Raw genomic sequence first — 17,907 nt, forward strand, 5'->3', positions numbered from 1 at the left:
AAAGCAGTATGTCTTTACGCAGTTCGTGCAGGTAAAAAAAAGGAGAAAGCTGTAACTAGGCAACTACTAAAAAGAAGTACAGGTACTGCAACACACTTTTAATGATACACGCAAACAATATTGTAAGGTCGCAATTCCTCGCTCAATATCACCGACATGCAACAACAATAATCATCGTCATCATGATATCTAGACCCAGTTTAGCAAGTGGGCTACTTTTAAAATTAGTGTCACAGAACACCCTTACAGCTAGATTTATCAGTTGTTTTATATATGTGGTATTTAACGGGAGTTACGAGACTAAGTATATAAAGAGCCTTCAGAAGGGCTTTTGGTTTCAGAGTTGCATAGCACTGTTTCTTGTATTTCCATTGGGCGGCAGTAAGTGTATCGTTTTAGTCTGAGCTGCCTTGCTGGTGGTTATTTGAGCATTGGTATATGTGACAGCAAGGATGGAACTGCTGTCTTGTGTGACGGCGACAACTTTTACTATTTGTAAATAGCAATGTGGACATGTGAAGTAATTTGGATTTAATTGCACGGTTACCGCGTAAGCTCTTTTTAAAAAATTCCAATATTCTGTTAGACCATCGTCGTAAAACAATGCAGATATTTAAGATGCTTAATTAAAACCCGCAAGAATCCAAACGGGCTTTAGGACCAGGGAGACGAATTTATAAAGCAGCGAGGTTTCTGAGCATTCACATAGCAGCACTGTGAAGGAAAACCCCATCGGATCTGGTATTGCAGGATACTTGTGAAATATACATAGATTTCTTTGCTTTCTGCGGGTGCAGCTTTCAGAAGATCGCACATGTGCACTGGGATGCTTAGTAACGCAATGCACGTTTGGAGGACCCATGATCAAGACTCCTTGTCATAGAGCAAGAGGACTTCTTTGGTGTTTAATCTTGCCCTTCAATTTCTCTCCACCTTTTTTTATATGTCATTCTTTTTTTCCCACACCTGGATCACGTCTACAGAAAGAAAACTGGGCACTTTCTCAACCAGTACGCTAAAACCAGAGGATATGCATGCTTATCTGGGATTAAACCATCTTTTGGACAACTTGGCAATTGCGTGAATGGGATATTTTGCTAAGATATTTACTACCTACAGAATATAGGAGGGGGGAAAAACGTGTTCTTTTTGCTGATTAGGCGTTGTGATGGTCATAGATTTTTGTAATAACTGACATCAGAAACAGAACATTTCGGAAGCTGGTTGTAGGTAAGCCAATTTCTGTACAGTATATTCTTGCTACCCTTCTGCTGCCATTTGATAAAGTTGGTGGTTCTTAATTAAATGGGTACTTTCGTGATTGCTGCATTGCATTGATCCGTTGGATTTAGCCATTATTGGCAGTTGTATGAAGTTGCAGCAGTTATGTTAAAAGCCTTATAATAAATCAAGGGGGTCAAGTTTTAATATTTACCCGTTAAAACGAACAGCGTGGGTGAATTATGTCAGACCGTTGTGCTTGCCTGCAATGGATTTTCAAGTTCACCCGTTAAAAAAAACAGTTTATGCTACAAAGCCGATGTACGAATGTATGTATAGTACGGATACCCATTAGGTTATATATGGTTGGATTAGTATTGAATTAATTAGTCATAACTGTCTTATATAGCATATAATGACTATTAAGGGAACTGTGTCACTTGTCAAATCCGTGAGGGACAGCGTGTTCTAATGTATAGTTAGGGTGCAAATTTGAATATGCCTTATCTTGCTTCTTTCGAATTGACTGACTGTTAAGAGTAAAAGACAAAATGCAGCAGTGTTTAGTCACATATTTCCACAGAGGCGGGATTAAAATGCACAAAAACTGATTGAATGATATAGGTGTTGTCTACGTGTGATTCATAATTAGAAAGGAAATAAGCTATTTCAGATTCTTTCTGAATTTATCGTTCGTCGAAAAAGTGCTTATGCTGCTTGCATCTCATGCTCTAAACCTGCAACTTAAGGCTGCAGACTGTTATAAAGAGATCGGTTGTTTTATTGGATCAAAATAAGGCTATTCACACATTGTTAGGAGTAACGGTAATACGATGCTAAAACTAGAATGTATATTTTATAGAATTCATGATGTTACTGAGCGAAATAATGATATATACAGGTACTGTATAACGATTTAGCCGATGAATACAATTGCAATTATTAGGTTGTGTATACAGTATATGGGATGGTACTCAGACAGGACTGAATATTAGACATTTTTAACAAAGTTACCAGTGTATGCTAATTGTGTGGATGACAATATCAGTTCAGATTGCGAAGTTCCCCACCGTGCTGAAAAGAGCAGCGCCTGCTGTACTATGCCTGCCTCAAGCTATAGGTGGTGGACTTAATCCAAAAATCGCTGGTAGTTTTCTGTGAAGCAGTGCACCATCGATCCAACTTGTGTTCATGCGGTTACGGTCTAACCTATTACAAGTGTACAGACGCTGTTACCATCATCATTGACATTAAAATGAGAAGTGCTCTAACGAAACGTCACATTATGTTTCCTCAAGGAAAATGCAAAACTATATTTCTATCGATAGTGTGTATTGCATTGGTAAATCGCTGGTACTGTATGTATGCAATACAAAAAAAAACCCTTATACTGCACTGCTGTTTTGCAGGTTATGAATGTAATACACCAAATAGCCTGCATTTTAAATACTACCATTTCATCTGGTACAAATCCACCTGTCTATATGAAATATTTTGATACCATATGTGGCTATTAAATATATATACTGTATATGTATATAATTCTTTTCCGAAATACATTTCCCACTCCTGTACATACATCTGGTATAAATGCACTACCCATACTTTATATACAGTATATATCTACAGTATTACAATGTATAGCAATTTAAACACTCGTGCCCTGTGCGTAATTAAATTACATGTTGGCTGTACAAAGCATTCGCCAGACCTGAAAACCCAAATGCAAATAAGTAACAGAACTGCAAATAGGGCAATTGTTGGACTGCTAGTTTTCAAGACTTGGATGGAATAGATACAGTACAAGATTATTTCACAAATGTAATGATGGTAACAAATGAGAAGCATAACAGGGTCATTAAAATTGACTGATCCTGTAAAGACAATTTATGGACGGTGCATGTTATCATTTTTATTTTAAGTGAATTACTAGCTAATGACTATTTCTAATGAAGTTTGTGAAAGCGGTGATGTTGATGAACGCGGCAGATTACAGAGCAATGTCTGCAGGTAATCAGAAACTAAACTGCAGTCTGCAAGTGTCTGTTCTTTCCTTCGTAATCCGTGGTGCTGAAAAAACAGCGTCTTTTTTTTTTACTTCTCACAACATCTGGGAGGCGAAATCCGGGTCACGATCTTCAGTGATATCAAAAAAAGAGTATGATGTTGATACAGAATTAGCTTATGAAACACCCATCAAATAGAAATTTACTATCATTGGACAGGACTTGATGAAATGGGATTTTTTTTCAGTGTTTGTAGTACTCGGTAGAGCATTCTGTATATTTTCTGTGGTAAAATTATGAGCTCTCTTTGTCCTTGAAAACACATTATTATAGTAGTAGTAGTAGTAGTAATAGACCATTTCTTGAGAGTGTGGGAAATCTGCTGGGGAAGAATACATGAGAGAAGGAAAGGCAGTTCTTTTAGATGTTCGTAGTCTGGACAAAAGCAGCTGGTAAAGAGGGATTACTGTAAGTAGAGAACAGAGCTGGCGTTCTTCGTATATTTTTGCAAAGGAGATTTAATAATTCTGCCTGAAGCGGCTCTGAACCCTGACTGACACTGTACTGTTTTGCGTGTACGCGAAATTACGTGTTAAAGTTAGTCTTGGTGTGGAAGGCAGTCTCAGAACCCCAGGAATTTAGAGTACATTCTGACATGTTTGAATATTGAGAGCTTAATACACTACATTACCTAAATATATGATGCTGCAGGTAAGCAATACAAATACCTTTGCGATTAAACTTTTGCTTTTAATTTTAAATTGTATGCTGTACAGTTTCTCAATACATTCAGGTCTTAAACTAAAGGGATACCTATTTAATTTTTATTACAATATTTTGATAAACAAAATCGTGTGTCTTTTTCCACTTTTTTGAAGAATGTCCGTAGTGTAATTTAACTTACAGCATAAATGCTTCTGAATGTTAAATGAGTTTGAAGTCATCAACTCACAATTATTTCATAGCAAAATTATCCAGATTACTTTATTTTGGCATATCCCTGGAGATATGCTGATGATTAATACTAGAAAAGATAATACTGTCATTATTATTTTAAGATTTGAGTATTTTTAAAATCCATTAACATATCTTATTTACTATTTTCAATTTTAAAAGGCCTCAATTTTTAAAGCATCCACTTGTATCTGGTTAAAAGGATTTGTTTACTGAAAAGCTTCATGCCGTGCCTAGTTTATCGTATTGTTTATTGTATTTACAGTACAAAAAATGTACTTTAAAACTTATTTAATTTGAAATAGTTCATGACTGAAATTCCTAAATTGTCCTATGACAGATAAGATCAGATTCATTATCAGTCAGTCATGTTCAATGGACTACAGGAAACACCACATTCCCAACCAGTTGCAATACATGTTAATGAGAGTTTTGAGAGCTTCAAACAAAGTCTTTGTACTGAGGATAAAAACTTCTCACTCATAAATGTAACAAATCCACAAAGTTATAATCATGAAAACATCAAAATCATAGTTTTAGTAGCAGGTGGCATAATATTTTATTGAACATGCAGTATACCTGTAGGTTAATTCATTATACTGGTTACAGTTTGTCATAAATTGGACATCTACTGTGAATGTACTAACCTAGTATTATGTGTGGCCACCGCTGGAAGCAATATGAGTTGTACATCCATAATGCGTGCTTTGTACCAGGTTGTAGGTACTTTGTTGTAGGATTCTGTGTCATTCTTCTTGTGGAGCCTAGGCAAACATGTGTCTTTTCAGTGTTTCCGAGCCCTACTTGCCAAATGTCCCAGCTCATCCCACAGATTTTCAGTGGGACTCCAGTGTGGTGAGAAGGGCATCCATGACATAACTATCATATTCATGTCTCAGAAGAAGGCCGTTGTTTCAGGTTGGCAACTACCAGTGGATTTCTGACTTTTTGCCAAGAGCACCACTATTGGACCTCCAAAAGTGTGATTTATATGTTATGCACAACTAATAATACATCGTACTGCGTCTCTTTACCACACATGGTAATGCCCATCTGGGTGGTCTACGCAAAACGTTGATTTATTGCCATAGAGGACATTGTTCCAGTGCTCGAAAATCCACCTAAGGTGTTGTTGCAATATACGGATGGTATGAAGGTATGAATCTCTAGTTAACCTGGGCTGATTGATTACTTTCTGTGATTCCTGAAGTGATAAAACTCAAATTTATTATTGCTGGTACAACTGTAAATGTACAGTTTGACAAAACAAAATTATTCTTCTGACTCAGCAGTCTGACTGTATGATGACTAGAGTGGAAGCTGATCAGGTGAGGATCACTCCACTGTAATACCAATGAATATTTGAAGTATTGCTAACATAAAAGGTTATAATATGCTTTTTTGCATTACAATTAATGTTGGTACAAAGAAAGATGACCCAATAAGAGCATAAGAAGGGTTACTAATGAGCACAAGAAGACTGGCCCATCATGTTTGTCCATTTTAATGGCCTAATAATCTGAGAACCTCTTAAAGCATTTTTTTTATTTCAGTATACTTGAAAGATACTATAAGATATAACAGTTATTCTACACTTGACTTGATATGTTAAATTCCATTAATGCACTGCTAGTATCTGTTGTTTAAACAATCGTGTATGAAGTCCCGTGACTTCAAATACAGTACCTACAGTACGTATAACTACTGTATAAAACCAGTGCTTTAAAGCTCAAACAGTGATTTTCAGTAACTCAGTCAATAAAAAATAATACAGATGCATATATTTATCATATATATTTGGCTAACACAAAGTTATATTTTTGCAAATTATTTTGGGGGCAGTATAATAAAAATATGTGATTGGTTGAGTTCTAACCTTAAATGCAAGATTTGGCTTTCCAAACTATAAATAAATGGTTTGCGGTGTTGACTGTTTTGTGATTTTCAGTTAATCCAAAGCATTATACTTTTATCAACAATATTATTCTTCTAAACACATGTGATTATGTTAAATATATTCCAAATGAAAACCTTTTTTATTTTTGTCAGAGGGCATCACTTCAGTCTTGCTATATAAGTTCTTCACAAGTGCAATGTGATCTTCAGAAGAAGCTATACTGTAGCTGCAGCTGTCTTTATGCAAAGTGACACAACTGATAGCTTTGCAAGCTTGTACACAAAGGAAAAGAAAATGTGGGAGGTGATATAATGTACTATAAGTGGCACTCCCAGTAGGCACAATATGAGAACATTGGTGATGTGTTCAGGATGACACGTGAATACCCACTTAACTCTGTTAACATACAGTATGTGCTTTATACTTTTTAGTGTAATAAGTAAAATTAAATAATCATACACTGTACAGGTGTGCTGCAAGTACATAAGAATACCTAGTGCATCCGTTAGCAAATTACATTTGCTCCATAATCTGAACTGCATTGTTTTTTATTCAACTAAATGGATAAAGTACCTTTATAGTCATCCTGTAAGTATTGTAGGCTGTTACAAATAACCAAAATTAAAATGTATCTAGATCTGTATAATCTTTTTAGCTTTACAGTGATTTTGAAGGAATTGGCTTTATGTTCAGTATGAGATGTTTCCGTTCTACTGTATTGAAGCATAAATTATATTGAAGGAGAAGCTGCAAGATATTGCTTTCAGCATAGGTGTGTCAAAGATGAACAGATTAAAGATAAGCAGCTATCTGTTGCTTGTTATCTGGTAACTCTAACACAGGTCTATAACCCAAACACAACTGTCAGTTTGACTACTGGTTTGACATTGTGCAAGGTTAACACTTGAGAAAGCTAAACGCCTTTACTGACAAGAGTGTTAAATGATTCTATAGTTGACTGGTATGCCAAATTTGAAAATCCTGACTACCCTTGGCAATGTTTTACAGTGGTCCTTAGAAGGCCAGCTTGCTTTTCTCAATTCTTTGATGTCAGTGTGCTGAGTGGAACGACAACCTAGATTAAAATTACAGTATTACATATCGTGCTTCCACTTGCAGAAATGCGTATCAGTCTTTATATATTACAAATGACCCCCCCCAAAAGGGGAGAACATACAAACTCCATGCAAATAGCACCCCAGGAACTGAACCCAGGGGTGCAATTAGCAATGCTAACCACTGTGCAACCATGCCACCAATATTGCAGTAAATGTCACAGCTATTAGTTTTACCTCCAAAACAGCACTATATACAGTACCATAAACTCATTGATGCATACTGTAGGTATCACAGCAGTGCATACTTTCTGCACTTGGACTTTTTATCGAAGAGATGGAACTATTAAAACAAGCCCTTTCAAAACTAAAATAAAACAAAAAAAGTGCTTGGTAACAGAAAGACTTTAAAACTGACAATTTAAGTTGTACTTCGACATATCTAAATATCCCAGTGAGGTCCAGAAAGATGAAATACTGGTCAAGTGTTACATAACTAGAAATGAAGTTCAAGGCAGTGAAATTGTTGTTTTGCTCTCTGGCTTGAATTTCATTCCAAGGTGTAATCTAATTTTTTGCTAGAAGCCAGCAAAGTCTAAGTTGATGTTGTTTACTGATAAAAATGTCCAGTGTTTAGAAAGCCATAAAATGTATTATAGAGGATGTCCAGCTATTAGGCCATGGCTGTACTGGTCTATTATAAAAAGTGAAGTTTATTTTCTATTTAATCAAGTAAAATTCCAAAGAAAATTAATTTGAGGTGCTGAAGTCCTTTTACTGTACCTCAAGCATACAACATACAACAAAATGCCTTGAGTGATACCTCAGGGTTTACTGATCTTTCATCTGGGTCCTGGGTTTGACTGCAACCTAGGAAACCTTTTGAGTGGTTAGCCTGCAGTCTCCTTCTGTCCATAGGGGTTTTCTCCAGGTGTTCCCATTCCTGTCCACCTAACAAAAGCTGGCTTGATGGGTGTATCAGAACTGTGCTTGTAGTAGTAGTGCAGTAGTACAGGAGTTCATTGCCATTGGAATTCTTGGAATTGGAATTTCTCAGGACATACACAGTGCAACAGATATCACCACACAATGTAGACAGTACATTACAAACATAACAAATAAAAAAACAGCAGGAACAATAAATACTGTATGTTGTGGGACAATGAGTTTGTAGTAGTGAGAAACAAAACATGGCACACCATGCAAAATGTGCATAGTGCAGATGTGTATTGAGTCTAGCTGAGGCACTGCAGTAGGACAGAAGTAGAATATAAGCTGTTCTTCAGTTTAGTGGTCCGTGCTTTAATAGTGAGGTATCACTTGCCGGAGCACAGGTTGTCAGAACAGTTTGTGTCCGGGATGATTGGGATCCTAACGTTTGTGGCCGGGGTCCTCTATGTTGCACCCTGTGACAGATGGGCATCCTATCGAGGGTTTAGCCCCAGTTTGTGCCCTGTGCTTCTGAGACAGAATTGGGGTTGCCACAGCACTTCACAGTAATTGTCACAACAAATTATTTTCTGATGATTGATAGAATTGTTTCAGAAAATTGTCAGGATGAAAGCTACTTCAGCCAAAATTTTGAGATTCCCTCCAAGAAATTTTGAAGTATTGCTACAATGAGGGAAATGTTAACTTCATGCATTCCTATGAAGACACTACTCCCTCTTTAAAATAATTAAGATTCTTCCTGTGGTTTTCAACTAGAGCCTTGGGGACGGAGATGGAATTAGTAGAACCACTGGGGCAGATCAGGTACAGAGTTGCTTATGATGAGCATAAATGAGCTGAATTCTATTACTTGATCAGTGGACCTTTCTTTGAATCAAATAAGCTGCACATTGTCTATCTTTTTGTCTCCTCTTTGGATGTTCATTTTTGCACATCAACTTGTTTTGCATGAATGGAAACTAGGTGACTGGAGTGTATCATATAAGAGTTTGCACAGTTAGTGTATCCCTCATATTCTTTGGAAAGCTAAAGCTTCCACTGCTAGATTGGTGAAAGTATTTGGAGATCCCACCATGTATAACATAGATAAATTGTAGATAAAACTAAATTAAGGAAATAATCTACATTGGTATAAAACAGCAATCTTAAATTAATCATATTGTTAACTAGAGCTCACAGTTATTTCAGGACATTTAATACTATGCTGTAACATGTTATAATACAAAGCAGAGCTATAACAAATTAACTAGTTGTTACTGACTGAATACTTTATCAGCTGGTGTTTCAATTTTCAATTAGCTGTGCAGCAGGGTACAACAGTGTTTAAGTTGTAGCAGTTTACTCCTGGGCTGAGACTCGGGAAAGTCACTTGACTCACTTTGTTGTTATAGAGTGATTTTGTTGATTAAATGTGAATGTTGGAGCAGCAGTTCAGAACTAGACTCTCTTGTATTGCTAATTTAAATTCGGACGGCCTTCATTATAAAAAAGAGCTTTTAGATTTGTAATAAAGTACACACGTGCAAGTGACAGGTCAGATTATTTGGCCTGCCAGGGAGTGAGTATAATGGGTTTTTTTTTTCACGTCACATCATAATAAACAATAATCACTTATCCATTTCAGGGTCACGGTGGAGCTTGTCCCAGAAAGCATTGGGTGCCAGGCGGGATACACCCTGGACAGGATGCAAGTCTATTGCAGGGCACACATAAACTCAAACACACACTCACTTAAGGGCCAATGTTACAGAAGACAATTTACCCATCAGCATGTCTTTGGACTGTGGTAGGAAATCCACACAAACACAAGGAAAATATATAAACTCCACGCAGTTAGCATCCCAAGGAATTGAATCCAGCACACCAGCTGTGAGAGTTAGCGGTACTAACCTTCGTGCCACCAAGCTACCCATCAAGCATTTTTGTTTCTTTTATGAAAAACTGACATTTGCTAATTAGGGTTTATTTCCATTTGTTCTTTGTTTGAACATTCTTTGCTACAAGCAATGTTGGGATTTATCTTCTGCAAACATACTGTAATAGTTTTAACTGTTGTGCTTATCTCAGATAATAAGCTATTGTAATAAAGAATCTTAAATTTAAATTATATTTTAAGTTATAAGTCATGACATAAATTAATCTTAACTTTAAACTTGAAGAATGTCAACCATAATACCAGCATATGCTATGATTTATTATAATAAAACTTCCAATGAAAGTTAGGGTCTTTATTTTAGCTTTGATAACTAGTCCATTGTGTTAATTCTAAAGAAACACTTGCATTTAGGCTATAAGTATTCAGAATAATGTTTTAAAATTAATGCTAGTGAAAAAAAAATTGTGTCACATGCCAAACAATAACTTTGATTTTAAATCTTAATTGTTTTAAAGCCATAAATCTGGTGCCATGTAAAAACTGTTAGCTCAAATTCACTTCATATCAGTTCATAAACAGACACGTTTCTAATCTATTGTTATCCTGCAATATAATAAAAAAAGCTATCAGAAGACCATCATTTAGATGGATTTTGCCCTTTTCTTTTAAGAATAAGAAGTAGAGTGAACTGTGAATGAAATCTACATTTTTTTACTTTTTTATATTCATTTTGAGCAATGACAGACATTATATCTTATTTTTTAAGTTTCTTTGATATTGGAGCTAGGTGATGCCCCTGAGATGGAATTCATGGAGTGATAGCATCAGACCTCTGAGCAATGCCACTTTGTGCACCGAGGAACGATACAGCTGGAATTTGGCAGGAGAGATTTTCTAAGGCTGGATCTTAATTGAAGGGATAATGTGGTTGAAAGATACTAACATTTTACCTAACATGTTGAAGTAAGGATATTGTTAAGGTAACAACTGGACCAGAGATATCTGTTTGTAATGTAAAATTTGACCATGACCATATATTAATGGAGATACTGTACGTTGTTAAATGGCAGTTTGTTAGAGTTTTTATTTTGGTAAGTTATCTATAAAGACTATAAAAAATGATATATTTTGTAGTATTTTACAGAAGATCCCTGAAAGCCATTTTTATGTTTTCTGTCGCTTGTGACTTAGACTCATAAATTGGAAAACTGCAAAAAATATTTCAACTGTCTGCATTTCTGCTAAAGATTAATGTAGAATTCAATAACAGCACATTTGGGTTGAATAACTTGTCCTTTTTAAGCACCCAAATAAATGCCTCTTAATGTAATTCATTTTCTTATTCTTCGGGCACAATATGTAATTTTATCCTTGACACAGCCAAAATCAGAAATTCATTAAGTAAATCAAAGTTTATTTGTTATGGATGTTAATGTGTTTCAGATCCCACTTTTTTTAGTACTGTACACAATCAGAGTTTTTCCTATGTTGAAATAGAATTATAATACTTCTGTTACACTGCCTTTGTTCAATTTTGAAAAAAATAAATTACAATTATTTGTATATTGATGTTTTCAATTGTGGTTAATTAATCAAATTCTGCTTGGTGTTATGTACTGTAGCATGTCAATTTGACATTATTTTAAAAAAGGATTAATAGCTCTTCAGAGCTTTTGGCCAAAATTACTTATTTAGGGTATTTCCTTTCCTTTTTAGTATTTGGTAACTTTTTTCATGCTAAATATGTAGTATTTCCATCTTGGATGCTTCCAATTTAGAGAATAGAGATGGAAGTTCTTCAGAAGCCACTTTTACGTTTCAATATTGACCACCATAGTTTTGTGGGAACTCTTGAAGATGACCCATATTTTCCAAACCTTTGGTTTGAAGGTAAGAAACTGACCGATACAGTCTATGCTTTATCTCTAAATTGTGATTTATTAATATTTCAGCTAGTCAATGTGTATTGCCTCAGTACCTGAGTGCATGGGAGACTGTGTATTGGATATTGAATTAGAGTCCATTATTAGTTTTGTCTTTATTTTACTACAGATGCAGGATCATGCAAGAATTCTTAACAGTATGCAATGCAGTATAGATGAGACCAAAATCTATTAACACTGGTTTGAATCTGTGTCAAGCCCATTTCAGAAGTTCTAATAAAACTATTACAAATTCTTAAAGTCCACTAATTATTTTAGCACAGTGGAAACCACAATTATAACTGAATATAACATTTATAAAGGTATAAAAAGGCTTAATATTGGGTTAACTTACTCAAAACTCACTAGCTAAATGAGCATAGAATCATGTAACTTCAATATTTGCTCACCAGTTCTGGAATGAAGTACAGTAACAAAAGTGCTAAGACCCTTGCACAGTTTTAAGACTTAGACGCTTTTAAAGTTCCAGTTTTGAGACTTTGAAGCAATCAATATTTGTTACAGAACCTACTCCATGCAATCAAAGCAAAAAAACCCAAAACAATATGAAAGACAAAAATAATTAATAAATATTCAAACTCTTTGCTGTTTAAATTAATTTAGGTACACAAATTGACCATTTGTCAAAACCATGCAAACAGTCAAGAATGGAGGTGGCAGCAACACGCTCTGGGGATATTCCTTTGCAGCAGGTACTGGAAAACTTGTCAGGATTGAAGGGAAAAAGTAAAAAAATACTACAGAAAAACCTGTTACAGTCTTCTAAAGGCTTAAAACTAGGGTGAAAATTCACTCTAAAGTACAAGGCCAAACATACACTACACTGGCTTTAGAATGAAAAAGTGAATGTCCTTGAGTGACCCAGTCAAAGTCCTGACTTGAATCCTACAGAGAATCTGTCTTAAAAATTACTTTCCATCAGCGATCCCCAAGTAACTTGAGAGGTCTTAAGCAAATCTGTCAAGAGGAATGTCCAGAAATTGAACCAAGCGGGTGTGCAAAGTATGTAAGGACTTGCACAATAAGACCTACAACTGCAATTTCTGCCAAAAGTGCTTCCATCAAAGAGTTCATGGATCTGAATAACTGTAACTGTGTAACCCCTTACAAGTCTTCAGTTGTTCATTGAACATTCAGGTTTTGAATAGAATATTATGTTTTTAAGAATGTGTGCTGTATGCATCATCCTAGGAAGGGTCTGAATACTTGTGCAAAGCATTGTAGTTGATACTTCTTGCATTCTAAAGTAGTATTTTGTTCTTACCCGTACCGTAGTACAGGTGTTTATACGGTTTAAGTATAAAATTATTTAATCTGAGAAAGACCATTCAGTGTAGATGTTCTGGTAATCTACTTTAGCTGTGAAGAGCAGCATTTTATTGCATACCACATATCTGACAAGTTAGATTAGATAGCTTAGCATTGACTTTGTTGGACATTCAAAATAAAAATAAAATAGGCACGTTCTCCAGTCAAGACACTACTCTACATCATAATGTGTTAAACATGTATGCAAATTAGACCGATTCTACCTGTAGGCAGTAAATGTCCCAAAGCAACTTTGAAACGTAATATACAGTACTATACTGTGGTATGTTATAATAATAGTCAGAGCTACAAAATGGCCTTCAACAGCTGAAAACAACACAAATACATTATGGTAGTGATAATGGATTAGAGGGGAATGAACAGAGTTTTTTTTATTAGTGTGATACACAGTATCAAGTTAGGATTTATGATTGAAGATTTAAATATACAATAAGCCATGGGCATTGTAGTTATTTATTGATCCATTCTTGTTTTGGTAGTTTTCTCAAAGTGTTTTTTTTTTGTGTTTCAGAATCATAAACCATGACAATAAATAGCACATAGTAGAGCACGCAGGTGAACCTAGCATAGCTGATAGAAATTCAATGCACTTTAAGACCAGTATGATCAGGTCAATCTGAAGTCAATGAAAACATTGCTTAACAGGTGCCATATATCAGAGAAAATGCACAAATTAATCCATGCTTATGAAAATGGGACTGACTTTATTCTTCAGCATGGGGAATATTCGGTCATGAAATGAATCTTACAACTTAATTGAATCCTCTTCCATTAGATTAGAATATGTGCATTTTATCAGGTTAAATGATTAGAAACCATAGGAAGTGAGATGAGCTTGACTCTGAAGGTGGTAGGCAAGGGAGCTCAATGTCAGATCTAAATTAGATTTTACACTGCTTACCTAATAATTACTTATTTTATGTCTTTTTGGTTTCACAAATAGGGCAGTTCAGAAGCAGCTATTAAAAAAGTTAATTTTGTAAGTTTTGCTCCTTAAAATTTGATTAAAAAGATTTGTTCTCTAAAATGAAAAAAGTTAGACTATGCCATTTTACTTTCCATGGTTTATAATAATTTAACCCAAAAAATGGCCACATTCTAACTTAATGTTAGAGGATGTGATTAATTTGTTGGATTTAAGTAATGAATGAATGTTGCCCATTCTAAAAATTCTAATATAATATTTTAATATAAGGTAATGTAGAAATAAATTTGTCTATGAAAAACTTGTGTATCATCCAAGTTCTGTTTATCTAACAGTGGATATTGATATGCTTAATACTTCTATTTCAGTATTGAAATTTAGCACCCTCTTTTCCCCCTCATTACATTCTTTTATACAGTATAACCAAAACATAGGCAGCCTTAGTTCTTCATTACCATTCCAATGTAAGTCTTTGTTGCTACTAATTTGTAGTTTCTCACATCATCTATAAAATCAAACTTTCTTTTTCCGGTTGCTTTGTTTATTGCAGTGTAGCCACAGATAGAAAAATGGTAGCTAATTTTTTTTTTCAATTCAAATATTCTTAAGAGAAATTTAAAAAGCAAGCAAGGAAATGTAGGTGAAAGGAAGTGACCCATGATTCTAGTGATCATGTTTAAAGAGAGCAAAACTTGCTGCTACTGCAACTAAGTCTTGCTTCTGAGCGTTTCTAGAGCATGGTGTTATTTAAGATTGTTGAATCCATTTCTAAGGTACTATGGAACATCTTCTTAAAACTATTTTTCTGTCAAAACTGTGCTTCTTATAATACTGTATAATTACAGTACACAATAATGATTTTTTTAATGAAAATGATTTGAAAATCATATTTCCAAAAAAGAGACAGGAAATGGACTACTAGCAATTGAAACTTCATTTAACCTTCTCAGCCAAGGCTCAATGTTGGGTAATTAGGCAACAGTTCCCCTGCTGTGAAGCAACCTCAGTGCTTAAGGAGGGCATTTTGTTATGAATTTCCAAGTTCAATGTCAGGAGGCTAGGAATACAGTGCACTCATGTAGAAGCCTAGAACGGGCTGCCTACAAATGATTGAAAAGACATATTTAAACCATTGTCTGACGTTTTGCATCTACCCAGTGGTGACCCACCCTCAGCGTTTGTTTTGGAATTCACAACTTTTGGTGGTGGGTCAACTTCTGATTTAGCAATGCGATGTTGTAATTAATAAGAAATGGTTTTGATGATGGTTATAATTTGTGTTCAACCCTTGACATCAGTACCAAAATCAAAGAATGAGTTTATGTGATGGGGCAATTGCGAGCTGCAATTATATATTGTATGTAAGACCATAAGATGCTTCCCCTTTTTCATTATCTTTACTTGGATCCTTTAACTTATTACTTATTATCTGGACATGACAGTACAACTGCAACAGAGAAACTGAACTCTGGTATTGGCTCATATTCAGTACTTGTTTCTTTATGTGAGTACAAAAAAAGAAGACAGCAGCAATATTGCTTTAGGTTTGCTCTTTGACGACATTTGACACATTTGACAATCCACTGCTTTCCTTTCAAAACTCTCCATTAGCTTGTCCTTAAGTGTTTCTTGAAAACAATAATCTGGTTGACCAGAACTCATGGTAAAGTCTTTTTATTTACAAAATTGATTGTCCGTTTGTTTGCTAGGTCTTATAGATATCATATAGCTCAAAAGTCAATGGCAGAAAACTGATACGCACCAAAACTATTCAGCCTGTTACACCAGTCTTGACCTCTTTCAGTCATGCAAAGAATTGATTTTATAAACCACTCCTGACATACTATGCTCTCAGGGACTTAACAATAGGCTACAATTGACTCTGTATATGCTTTTGGTTGAAACCCCAGGATATTTAGTGCTCTAATACAATTGGGTTCCTTTCTTGAAATTTGGCAATCTCTCCCTCTTCAAGATAATGAAACTCTGTATACAACCATCATACTGACAGGGCCATTTCTGACTATGTTGTGCAACCACTGTGTTATGTACTCATGCACATTACATTGCTGGCTGCACGCTGTGGATTGGCAGCACGTTTTTTGGCCATTTGTTCACCTCAATCAGGTTATTAATACTAGAAAGTAATTTTAATCTGAGAGCTGCTTGATGCTTTTTGCCATGAGGATGTGTGGACACAATCCAGGCCACAGTGGCAAGTATCCAAATCACAGATATCAGCAGTGAATTTGGTAACATTATTTTCATTTTCTTTTTAGTGCTTTGTATTTGGTATAGAAAGTCTTGCTTTGTTGTACTAAAAGAGGATGCATACTGTTTCTTAAAATTAGCTAAACACTATGTGGTCCCCTGTGCGTAAGATTGTTTGATTTAGAAAAATTGTGCACTAAAAGCATTATTTGCATAAAATGTAGAAAATGAAACGGCAGTAATGACTTTTGATGACAGTTAAAAATTATCACTGATGCAAATAATATTCGATTATTGTGTATTTGAAGATGAACATTTTTTGAAGTAATGAGTAATTTTTTTAATTCAGAATTTGTAATGACATACTTCTGATACGTTTTATATAGATGTTCCTTGGGAGATGCAGATATAACAGTGATATTTGAATTAATTAATGCTCAAATGTGCATATTATAAACTGCAGCAAAAGAGCCATACACATATACAGTACTGTATGTATCCTGATGTCTTAATTTAAAATGTATTATAATGTTACTAACCTCAATAATTTACAAGCAAATCCATGTGTAATTAAAAATAAATGACACATTTGTCATTTTATAATTTCTTGCAAAATAATACTTGAAATATGAAATATACCCAGAAGTCAGATGGACAAAACATGGACATTGCATTGCATGCTCTGAGGAGCACTGCTAGGATTTGCAATAGCCTTCAAAGAACATAAATCTGTTGATCACTGACACCTCAGGAATGCCTGACTGGACTTAAGTCTTGATTCATCATAGAGGAAGTACACTAGCTCATTAAATCTAGCGGATGTGCTTATTACCCAAGTGCAGATAAGATTAGTCAGGGTTTTTGAATACGTTCACTACAAGGAGTTCATGAAAAAAATACAGAGCAGTTCTGGAACTGAACCTATGATATCTAAGAAACATTTCTGCAATACATTGACAAAATATCCTTAGGTAAGTGTGGGAGATCTTGACCAACTACTTTGTGACAAGTCACCTAGATGCTTGTCAGTCCCATCTGAAATCATACACACTCTTTCTACATACACTGAAATGTCCTAAAACATGGAGCTGTCTTGCAAGTGTTCTAGATTTCTCTCAGTTTCCAACAACTGTAATATTGCAACAGCACAATTTGCTTAGACTGTACACCTTATAATACTGTAAAAAGATTAAAAGTGAAAGCAAAGTTGAAAGCAACCTCAACTGACCTTTTTTAAACATGATTTACTTTGTGATGCAAACAAAACGCCTTGAACAATGTGGCTGGGCAGTTTGTTGCAGAACCTGTGAAGCTGTTTGTAAAGAAGCGATTCCAGATTGTGGTGCTCTCCATGCACCTCTCTCTCCTCCAGTCTGTACTGAACCTTTTCCATGGGGTTGCAGTGCCTGGGATGGAATAAAACTAGGTCGGACCTCCCTGTGTGAGGACTTGAGGTTCATAGCTGCGAGCCGACACATGAAAAATAGAATTGGCTATTTCTAGAATTGGGTGGGTATAACAACAAAAATGAGATTCTAC

General features: G+C 35.3%; 1 protein-coding gene across 2 annotated transcripts in view; it reads left to right on the forward strand.

Moving 5' to 3' along the window:
- Positions 1-446: 446 nt before the first annotated feature.
- LOC148675837 (interleukin-1 receptor accessory protein-like 1) overlaps positions 447-17,907 on the forward strand; it is a 519,844-nt gene continuing 502,383 nt past the window's right edge. For both annotated transcript variants that reach the window (XM_088648704.1, XM_088648715.1), the window contains exon 1: positions 447-1,230. The gene's annotated coding sequence lies outside the window, so the exon portion shown is untranslated. The remainder of the gene's footprint in view (positions 1,231-17,907) is intronic.

Source organism: Lepisosteus platostomus, chromosome 2, assembly GCF_059453375.1.
Source record: "Lepisosteus platostomus isolate fLepPlt1 chromosome 2, fLepPlt1.hap1, whole genome shotgun sequence".
NCBI lineage: Eukaryota > Metazoa > Chordata > Actinopteri > Semionotiformes > Lepisosteidae > Lepisosteus > Lepisosteus platostomus.